At 42.3% G+C, this 11,809-nt stretch overlaps 1 long non-coding RNA gene across 1 annotated transcript; it reads right to left on the reverse strand.

Annotated features, from left to right (window-relative positions):
* Positions 1-7,069: 7,069 nt before the first annotated feature.
* On the reverse strand, positions 7,070-8,734 carry LOC116219544. The gene is made up of 2 exons (XR_004163221.2): positions 8,588-8,734; positions 7,070-7,724 (listed from the first exon to the last, which is right to left on the reverse strand). It is a non-coding gene; the product is annotated as an uncharacterized LOC116219544 (long non-coding RNA).
* Positions 8,735-11,809: the final 3,075 nt, after the last annotated feature.

Below are 11,809 nucleotides of genomic sequence, written 5' to 3' on the forward strand. Positions count from 1 at the left end.
AACGCAAACCCATTTTAACGCCGTTAATTTATTTATCGCGAGATTAACGCAATTTTTTTTTTATATTTTTTTTTTTAGATTAACGTTCTTTTTGGCCTCGCAAACTGTGTAGTAGGCTAACGTTACGGTTTGAGTGAATGGTGAGCGCGATACGGCGAAATGGATGATAAAAAGCTTCTGAATTGAAAGTTTACTTTTAAAAGTTGTGTTGTGCAAAAGAAGCGAGCTTCACTGTTGTCTGAAAATGTCAACAGGCAGCTGGCTGAAATCAAAGAAGTAGTAGACTTACCTTTTATTGGTAACCTAACTGTTACGGTTCATTGTTTCTGAAATAAGAGGCCTGACTGCTATGTTCCCAGCAAACTTGAAAAAGAGAAAATATTAAGCCATGGTTTAACTGCATTATAGGCTGAGTCCTTTTTTACCTGAAATGTGCACTTTATAATTTTATTTTGTACCGACCTGTTTGGCAATGTTGGTTTTCAATAAAATAAAACATTTGCTTAAAGCAAGCCAATCCACTTTTCCATGTTGATAAGGGCATTAAAATAAAAAATAAAATGATGGAAAAAATAAATAAACGAAGGGACATTTAGAATAGATACAAATTTGCGATTAATCGCGATTAATTTTGAGGTAACTATGACAAAAATGCGATTAATCGCGATTAAATATTTTAATCGTTTGACAGCACTACTATTAAGTAAACTCCTAGTATGGCTATTAAGTATGCTCCCGCCACCACCGGAGACTGGAGGCCAAACCGCCTTGCTTCTGCCTGTCAACAACTATCATTTGTATAATTACAAATAAATGGAATTACAATTCCATACAGTGCTCATCATAATATTTTCTGTATTTTCAGAACCAGTAATGGTGTAAAAAATAAATTAAAAAGTTGTCTTTGTTATATACATTAGAGACTTTTGGTCCAGTTGATACACTAAGAGAATGAGAATGAGAATGAGAGGACGTCAACCATCAAAATATGTACATGACTAGATGGTTACAAAACCTCTTCAGATATTATCAAACTAGTTTGGTCTCTAATGTCACTACAGCTGGGTTCAGGGTCCTTCACAATAACTCTCCAGATATTATCAAACTAGTTTAGTCTCTAATGTCAATACAGCTGGGTTCAGAATCCTTCACAATAACTCTTCAGATATTATCAAACTAGTTTAGTCTCTAAACTCACTAGAGGTGGGTTCAGGGTCCTTCACAATAACTCTTCAGATATTATCAAACTAGTTTGGTCACTAAACTCAATACAGCTGGGTTCAGGGCCCTTCACAATAACTCTTCAGATATTATCAAACTAGGCTGCTACTAAGTGTCTGCAATGTGTTGACATGGTGACAAAGGTTTCGTGTCTTTCTCAGAAGTGTGTTAACTGTTTTGAAAAGTGTGTTACAACTCAAAGTAATTTGTATGAAAGCAATGAGAAATCGTTAACCCATTCGCCAGAGAAGACTCTTGCTGTGCAAAGAAGATGTGAGCATTAGATTAAGTTGACCCATGATTCGCTAAATGTGTGTAAGCAATCGAGAAAAACTGTAAGAGTCATCTTGCAAAGGGAGTGTCAGGTTTAGCATTTTGTGTGTGAGGTTTTCAGTTTTCTGTGTGCAGTTTTGAGAAAGCCGTTATTGTTTTGAAAAACGTGTGTTAACAATTGTGAAAAACTGTAAATAGAATTCATAAGGACTTATGAAAAGACAACCGCTGTGCTGCACACACACAGTATGTCAAAAGGCAGACTTGTAAATAAGGTCTTTCAAATTGTATTGGCAAAGTTTCGGGGTTTTCCTTTAATCCTGTTCCTATTCCCAAATGCTTACCATCTGGAGAGTGCGGGTGCAGATTTGTCAGACTTCCAGCCATTTCCCATAACGAATCCAAATTGCGTTCCCAAAACATTTATTGCAAGTATAAACATGAAAAATAAATGCTGATATTTCAGTGTCCTTTTGATCTTTAGTTTTGCCGATGCATCCACGGTCAGGACTTCAACCTGGCCAAGACTCCAGTTGAGTAGGCTGAGGCTGAGGTCTGGACTGATTTTCATTTCGCCCAAAAACCATTTGAAGCACAACTGTCCTGATTGGACAATGACATTCAGAGGCAGATCAGACGGTCTTGTGGTACAATCGGACAGAAAAAAAACTCTCCTTTTCCCGTTTGGCAGTGCATCGCCCAAATCACCCCTATGGACACACCGCCCCTGCTTGTCTTATATGTCTTGTCTCAAATGGTGTCCATAAAAAAAAAATGGACCTCCTATGCTATTGACTATATCACAGTATTTCTCTTGTGTTTACTGGCATCTTGCTTGACTCCATTCTGCATAGAGCCGGCCTACTCTGGATCACACAGACTAGTTTGATGAGAAAATATACATATATGAATAAATACATGTCTTTTGCTTGACCTTGTGCTCACTGTAAAAACAAAGTGTGTATTCTTTACATTGTAGATATATTATATATAACTTCACCTCTGGTTTGAAGAATTAATAATCTGTTTATAATATTGTGCATGAATAGTTGTCACATGCTGATGCTGATGCTGCTGATGGGTGTGTGTCTCTCAGCCTCATGTGATCAAGGTGTAGTTAGTACATTGTGTCAACATTTTTTATAAAGTACACTTTTGCTCTGCTGTAAATTGCGACTGTCAGGAAGTATAACTCTGACAGGTTTCTCATTCTGATAAAAGGTCAGAGAGAAAGATAACTGAAGCCACATTGGTATTTCCGATCAGCTGTGCAGCCATTGGTCTGTTCCCCCTTGCTGTTAAAAGCACCATTCACCGCCAGAGAATGACAGAAGACATGAGTTCTTGAATTATTTTATTGGAGTGGGGAGTTCCTAAATGGCCCTATCACACATGTGCCATCATGCAGTACAGACATCAGTTAATACAATACAACATGTGGTGTAGAAGCTGATATAATGCAATCTGGCCCATGCCATGATAGGTTCCCCTCCACTTAACATAAGTAAAAGAGATCCAGTAGATGTGAGTGCACCACAAACAACGCCACAGAGCCCTAGGCCTAACGCTCTATGTGTGTGTGTGTGTGTGTGCATCATATCATATGTAACATTACATCAGACTTATACAGTGATTTTCAAAGTATGTAGTCATGTAAAGCCCGTCAATTGATAACATGATATCAATCAAATATATCATGTTATCAATCAAATGATAGATGCGAGTGCATCACAGTATGAGTAGGTGTACAAACGCGCACATCGTCATCTGCTCGTTAGTTCACGGGGAGAACTCAGAAGAAGCTTCTTCAGTCTCCAGGGTGATGTGTCTACCACCCCTCTCAAGAGAGATACGCCTCTCTCAGAGAGATGATATGTGTCTGTACTTGGTCTCTACTGGTTGTTGCTCTTCTGTCCACTGAAACCCTAACCCTCACAGGAAGGGAGAAGGTCCAGGACTCTACCCTTAGAAATAGAGATTCCGCGCCCACCAAAATCACGAACGGTCATCGTCGTCGTCATCTTCATCCTCCCCCTCATCAGTTGCCTATGGTATAGTTATTTTCGTGTTATTTCTACATGCACTTAATATCAGCCATTTTGAAAGCTTGAGCATTAACAAGAAAGCAAAATGGTGGAGGTAATATGTCATAATGTGTAGAAGTAGGAAGAAATGGGAACCCACTACACCCATGTGAAACAGAAACAACTACAATCAACAGGTTCAGTAATGAGTTCAAAAACAACTACAATCAACACGTTCAGTAATGAGTTAAAAAACAACCACAATCAAAATGTTCAGTAATAAGTGCATAAACAACTACAATCAAGTTCAGAAAATAAGTGCAAAAACTCCTTACCATGGCGACTGTCTGGACGACCAGCAGAGGAGGACTGAAGGAGAAAGAATAGAGAGACTGACTTAATAAGGACAAGGACAATAAGGACACACCCTTAACTACTCCTACTGACACACAGATACTCGCTTTGCATACAATCCCTCTCCCCACTCTACCTCCACATGCACTCACACACACTTTAGGGGGAAACTGAAACTTGTGTGTATGTGTGTGAGTGTTTGTGCAGGATGTATGTGTGACTGTGCGTGTGTGTGTGTCTGTGTGTGTGTGTGTTTTGAATTGACACTGGTGTGTACATGTAGCAGACGTGTATTTCTGTCTTTCAGAGTCCTGCCCATCTCTGGTATGTAACAGGTGACTGGGGATCTCCCGGGAAAAGCACCTCACCTCACCTCACCTCCCCTCACCTCACCTCACCTCACCTCACCTCACCTGACCTCCCCTCACCTCACCTCACCTCACCTCACCTCACCTCACCTCGCCTGTCTTCTCCTGTGAGGCCTTGTCCTTACTCTAATGCTATCTCCTCTAACTAGTACTTAACTCGCACTTACAGTAGTTGCATTCCTGCACTTTTTTTAATTTCTTATGTAAAATAGTATTTATTGTTACACCTGGTCTGTATTGCTCGTAGCTTGATTGTTCTCTCCTTTGTAAGTCGCTTTGTATAAAAGCGTCTGCTAAATGACTAAATGTAAATGTAAAATGTAAATGTACGCACCAGTTACAGTGCAAAACAGCACACACACACACACACACACAAACACACACGTCTGCCCCATGTACACACCAGTCATAGTGCAAAACAGCACACACACACACACACACACACACACACACACACACACACACACACACACACACACACACACACACGTCTACCCCATGTAACAGTTCCTCCTCTGTGTTCTGGTTAATTACATGCAACTGACACGACTACATTCTGCACAGAGGAAGAACACACAACCTGTTGAGCTGCCTGCCAGGAGACCAAGAGTGGATGACTGACAAAAGATATTTAAGTGGGTTGATGCTGGGAAGTCCCTGAACAACACAACACAACACAACACAACACAACACAACACAACACATTCAGGAATGGACTTCCTTGTACCTTCCGTCAACCTGAACAAACTGGGACTTTCCTACACATGGTATGGGAGTGCGAGGAGGTACATGCTTTTTGGCATAAAACAACATCAATAATATCTGGCATGATAGGATGTCCAGTTCGTATTGACTCTGTCGTCTTGTTACCTAATGATGATTCTAAGTTAAACTTGACTGAAAAACAGAGGAAGATTTGGCTAGCTGGCTTAACAGCAACTAAGAAAATGATAGCCCAGCGATGGCTCCCTCCTTGCACTGTTGCTATGCGTTGCTGGTTATCATACTTTCTGGATATAGTGATGCTCGAGCTCTCCACAGCTTAAGGTTGAACAAAGCAAAACTACTCATATACACACACACACCTATACACACACACACACACACAGGTGATGAAGATGAAGAAAGAGGAGAAGTAGCTTTGGATATAGTGATGCTTGAGTTCTCCACAGCTTAAGGTCGAACAAAGCAAAATTACTCATATACACACACACACCTACACACACACACACACACACACACAGGTGATGAGATGAAGAAAGAGGAGAAGTAGACATAGATATAGTGATGCTCGAGCTCTCCACAGCTTAAGGTTGAACAAAGCAAAACTACTCATATACACACACACACCTACACACACACACACACACACACACAGGTGATGAGATGAAGAAAGAGGAGAAGTAGTAGACATAGATATAGTGATGCTCGAGCTCTCCACAGCTTAAGGTTGAACAAAACAAAACTCCAAACTGTCGACCTGTGGAGAGCTACAGCACACACACACACACACACACACTCTCTGCCATGCTGACCTCAACAGCACAGGAACTACACACACACATCTCTGCCATGCTGACCTCAACAGCACAGGAACTACATAGTTCCCCAATAGATAGTGATTGGGCAAGGTGTTTTTTGTTTTTGTAAGACCGCGGGGGGGGGGGGGGGGGGGGGGGGGTATTGTATGTTGTTTGTTCTGTTGGCTGTGGGAGAGTAAGAGGAGGATATATTGTGAGGGGGGTGGAAGAGGGGGGGTGTTACGTTCAGTTCTTGTAAACCAGCTATTAAATGCAACTTGTTTTCTTGTCTTACCTGTCTTGTCTGAAATGGTGTCAATAAAAATCTATATCACAGTATTTCTCTTGTATTTGGAACTGGCATCTTGCTTGACTCCATTCTGCATAGAGCCGGCCTACTCTGGATCACACAGACTAGTTTGATGAGTAAATATACATATATGAATAAATAAATGTATTTTGCTTGACCTTGTGCTCACTGTAAAAAAAATGTGTACCCTTATATTGTAGATATATTATATATAACTTCACCTCTGGTTTGAAGAATTAATAATCTGTTTATAATATTGTGTGTGAATAGTTGTCACATACTGATGCTGCTGTTGCTGAACACAAAAGTTAACCTTTGACCTTTGGACCTCCTCCCTTCTCATCCTTCAGCCCCTTCATGAGACACTCTTGAGCTTCGGGCCATGCCATGCTCCCACTCCTCCCTTCCAGGTGTGTGTGTGTGTGTGTGTGTGTTTGAGTGTGAGTGTGCGTTTGAGTGTGTGTGTGTTTGAGTGTGTGTGTGTGTGTGTTTGAGTGTGTGTGTGTGTGCGTGTGTTTGAGTGTGTGTATGTTTGTGTGTGTGTGTGTGTGTTTGAGTGTGTGTGTGTGTGTGTGTGTTTGAGTGTGTGTGTGTGTGTGTGTGTGTTTGAGTGTGTGTGTGTTTGAGTGTGTGTGTGTGTGTCTGTTTGAGTGTGTGTGTGTGTGTGTTTGAGTGTGTGTTTGAGTGTGTGTGTGCCTGCCATACTCTCACCCCTCCCTTCTCATTCTTCAGCCACTCTCGAGCTGTTAAATCACACACTGTAAAACCACCACATGTTCTGAAAGGAACTTAAACACTGCTTCCTTATTTAGGCTTCCTAATATCCAATCCCATAGTTCCACAGCACACACACACACACACACACACACACACACACACACACACACACACACCACAGCACTTTCTCCAGCAAATAAAAGCCCCTCTAGCTAGATCACACACACACACACACGGCATCCCTCTGTCTGACGCAACAAATCCACAGCACACACTCTGCGCTTCATAGATGGGATGTGTTTTATTATCATAGGAGCGTTTCCTTGTGGCCTCCCTGAGCAGCGCTGGACCAGCTGGTGCTCAAGGACTCCCTGCCACATAACCAAGTAAACTGACCAATGACCGGACCCACTCCATGCCACAGACCCACGAGGAAAGGAGAGCATCTTTAGCGTGAAGACAATGTTTCTGTGATGTTTCTGTGATGTTGGCTAAAGTCCTGGGCTCATATCCACAAAGCATCTTAAGGCTCAAAAGTGAAACTAAAGGTGTGAAATGTCTGGAAAAGCCGAGGATGACGCTATATGATGGCTAAATTGGAATGCTTCATCGTTGATTGTAATGGTTCATCGTTGATTGGAGTGCTTCATCGTTGAGGGGCTCTTCTGTTTCAAAGCCAGGCAGGAGGAGACAGGAGTGTTCCTGGGTGGCCTCAGATGCCCAGCGCTGCTCTGCTCTCTCGGTGGGCCGTGGGACAGGTGAGAGGGACTCAGATGCCTAGCGCCACTCTGCTCTCTCGTGGGCTGTGGGACAGGTGAGAGGGACTCACTGGTTCAGTCTTCGTTCACTGCGCTTCACCGCTACTGCAGTGGCTAGTGGTCCGCCCGTGGGAGCGGACTTCAGCATCACCAACCACAAGTACCGTATATGCCCTCATCTGGAAACACATCACACACACACAGTTATAAAACATCACCATCCAGATGTGTACTGGTATATGCTCTCATCTGAAAATACATCACACACACACAGTTATAAAACATCAGCATCCAGATGTGTACTGGTATATGCTCTCACCTGAAAACACATCACACACACACACAAACACAGCTATAAAACATTTATATCCAGCTGTAGACTTGTATATGCTCTCATCTGGAAACACAACCTCATACTAACATACACACACAGCCATACAACATCACACACTCATTCACTGCAGTTAAGCCATGAAACATGACAGAAACATGCCTCCTCATAACCATATCACAGTTGTGCTCTCCGAAACATTACCTCATCATTACCATATCACAGTTGTACTCTCTGAGACATTACCGCTGTTTTGCCCGTTACCTCACCAGAAGGCCCATGAGCAACGACAAAGACTTTAGTCAGAGATTGCTGAATACATGATTGTCTCCCAAATCTTCAGGTAAAAAGAGAGTAGCCATTGTACAAGCTCAAGTGCTACTCACTGCTAATATATTTGATCTCTGATTTCTCTGAGGAGGCGGCCACTAAAAGAATTGCTTGGCCCCTTCAGCAGTTAGCATCCTACTATTAGACTACATGTTAGCATCCTACTACTAGACTACATGTTCGTATCCTACTATTAGACTAGCAGTTAGCATCCTACTATTAGACTACATGTTAGCATCCTACTATTAGACTACATGTTAGCATCTTACTATTAGACTAGCAGTTAGCATCCTACTATTAGACTACATGTTAGCATCCTACTATTAGACTAGCAGTTAGCATCCTACTATTAGACTACATGTTAGTGAAAGTCATTCTCACCATTTTCATTCTCAACATCTGTCAAAAGAATCGCAGCAGCCGCTCCTGATGGGTGCACATGTGCTGATTCGTAGTGTCACAGCCAGACTGTTTTATATAGAAGCACAGCCAGAGGCCCTCCCACACAGGCATGACATGGTCACAAACACTCACGCTTCATTCACATCCGGTGGAAATGCACAGATGTCAGGATTCACCCTCTTTTGGAGAAGTGCGTAGTGGAAGATCCGCTGTTGACGTTGCTTTGGGGAACTACACCTGGCAGTGGACGCAGTACTGCAGGGCTCTCAAGTGTCACGCATTGAGCATGACAGTCACTCGGCTCTCAAGTGTCACGCATTGAGCGTGACAGTCACTCATTTCGGTCTTTAATCACGCACTCCCGCCACACATCGTATTTCTCACGCTGAAAAAAAACTCTAGTCTATTTAATGTGCCGCAGCGAGCAAACATGACCTGGCCGCGCTGGCCTCACCATGGAGGAATCAAGCACGTCTCCCCGAATCCCCTGGAGGTCTGCCGTGAGGTGCCAATTATCAGCCAATCAAAAAAAAAAAAATAGCCAATCAGAAAAAAAAGTGTCTTTTGTATCTGTTGTATCTGGGTAAGATTTAATCCAGCAACCAATGAAAATAAAGCATCCTGGAATTGCGCACGACTGATCTTCCGAAAGTTTCGTTAACCTGAGGAAACCACTGGAGCTCCGAGCATCAGTCTTCTACAAAGAGCAAGTCGTCTCCTGTTTTAATGTTACAACAAATTCACAATGGTTTGACAAAAGCAATGACAACTTGACTGCAGTTAGAGAATATTTCCCAGATAATTAGCATCAGTTTTTAATGAGTGTTTGTAGCCAACACAGTTTGTCTTTTCACTAGGCTATAGCTTTGACTCCGAACTTCGTTAATAGGCTATAACAAATTCGAGTAGGCCTATTAAAAATATATAGCCTATAATTCGAACGAATATTAGGCAGCCCTTAATATTCAATGATGTTGTGGGCATTATTTTTTGTAAATGTGTTTGCTTGAACATTCTATTCAGATTCCGAGGCTTCTTCACGGGAAGTTGTGAATCGCGAGCTCATTAGGCATACTAGCATGTTATAAATATCCTGGCCATGGATGCATTAATCATTGCATCTGTCTTTCAAAGATGTCTGGTAAAAAACAAATAAGCATCCTGTCCTTCGCCCAAAGAGGAAAGCCCCCTAAAAAGGCCAGATTAGGCCCAGAGAACGTAAACACATTAGAGGAGGAGATGGTGGGAGAGGAAGAGACAGTACAGGTGGAAGAAGAAGAGACAGTACAGGTGGAGGAGGAGGAGACGGTGGAAGAGTTGGTGGAAGAAACAGTGGAGGAGATGGCTAGAACAAAAGGGAGAATAGTCCCAGGAGCAGCCACCTACAAGACCTCTTTTAATAGTGAATGGACCTCTAAATGGCCATTTATTACTGTAGGAAGCACCAGCTCATATTACTGGTGCTCTATCTGCCGCCAAGAGAACTCCTGTGCCCATCCAGGTGTGCGGGATGTGACAAGGCACATAGGCAGTAAGGGGCATCAGGCCAAACAGCAGGCACTGAAGTCAACCAGCGCAGTCAAAAACTTTTACTTGCCAGTGACTGCAGAGATGAGTGTGCAAGAGGTCAAGGTACATTTAAATGCATAAGGTTGACTACAATGTTCATGAATACCATTTTTCCTAATTAATACATCCAATTCTATGACTATGGCATATATAATGGGAACCAACACCAAAAATGATAAGAGTCCAAAAAGGCAACAAACACCTACAATAAACAACACAAGTCATAATTCTCTCTCTCTCTCCCAAATTGAATTAATAATTAGTAATTGGTTGAATTGTCAGTGCCATGTGTCAAATCTTTTCTGCAAGTCTGATCAATTATTAACAACAACAAAACACTAATAATAATATGGGGGGAGGGGGGGCAGGGCTGGTCTGTGGGCATACGGCAGGGGAGGGGCGGGCGGAATGGGGGCGTGGCCGGGAGGGGGGGGATATGTCACTCTTGGCTGTCTTCAAAACTTGAGAGCCCGGCCATTATCATTATCAAAAGTGATGGCATGTGATAAATAAACAGCAGGATATCATACGGAGTTTGTTAATAAGCTACTTCCATTGTTAGTAGGTAGGTAGGTTAGTAGGCTCTGACACCAATCAATCATAAGTAAATGTGTGAGAATGTCTTGGCACATTGCTCAGTATGATCTACAGGCTCCCAAGCAAAACGTAAATGGTAACATCTGAGTCACGAGGCAAAAGGTCAATAATCACTGTTTGGAAGATTTTCACTTCCCCTGCTTCCCTGCAATCACATGCCCCTAAGCCAAATAAATCCCCTTGGATGCCCTCCTGACCACAATGAACACAGTGATGTATGTGGTCTGCAAACCTAATCAGATTCTCCAATAAAGTAACAAACTACTGAACAGGAACGCAGAGGAAACAGGCTGCCATATATTAAAGAAAGGAATAAAAAAGTAATATGAGTGATGTTTGAGCCAAATTTCCCTAGGGTTTGGAGTGATTTACACTTTTAATTCTAAAGTCTGGACAAAAGGCTCAAAATCTGGACTATCCAGACAAAATGTGTCCGAGTGGTCACCCTAAAGGCACATGTTAACTTTGCAAGTTCAGTTTGAGTTTGTTAACCCTGAGATGAGGGGAAACTCTCGGTTCCAAAAGTGGTCTTTGTTATATACGTTAGAGACTTTTGGTCCAGTTGATACACTACTAAGAGAATGAGAGGACGTCAACCTTCAAAATATGTACATGACTAGATGGTTACAAAACCCCTTCAGATATTATCAAACTAGTTTGGTCTCTAATGTCACTACAGCTGGATTCAGAACCCTTCACAATAACTCTCCAGATATTATCAAACTAGTTTGGTGTCTAAACTCACTACAGCTGGGTTCAGGGCGCTTCACAATAACTCTCCAGATATTATCAAACTAGTTTGCTCTCTAATGTCACTACAGCTGGATTCAGAACCCTTCACAATAACTCTTCTGATATTATCAAACTAGTTTGGTCTGTAAACTCACTACAGATGGGTTCAGGGCGCTTCACAATAACTCTTCAGATATTATCAGACTAGTTTGGTCTCTACAGCTGGGTTCAGGGCCCTTCACAATAACTCTTCCCTACACAGGAGTGAAAGAGTTCCTGGATATGCATGCAGCCCACCAGTGA

The sequence above is a fragment of the Clupea harengus genome, chromosome 3, assembly GCF_900700415.2.
Source record: "Clupea harengus chromosome 3, Ch_v2.0.2, whole genome shotgun sequence".
NCBI lineage: Eukaryota > Metazoa > Chordata > Actinopteri > Clupeiformes > Clupeidae > Clupea > Clupea harengus.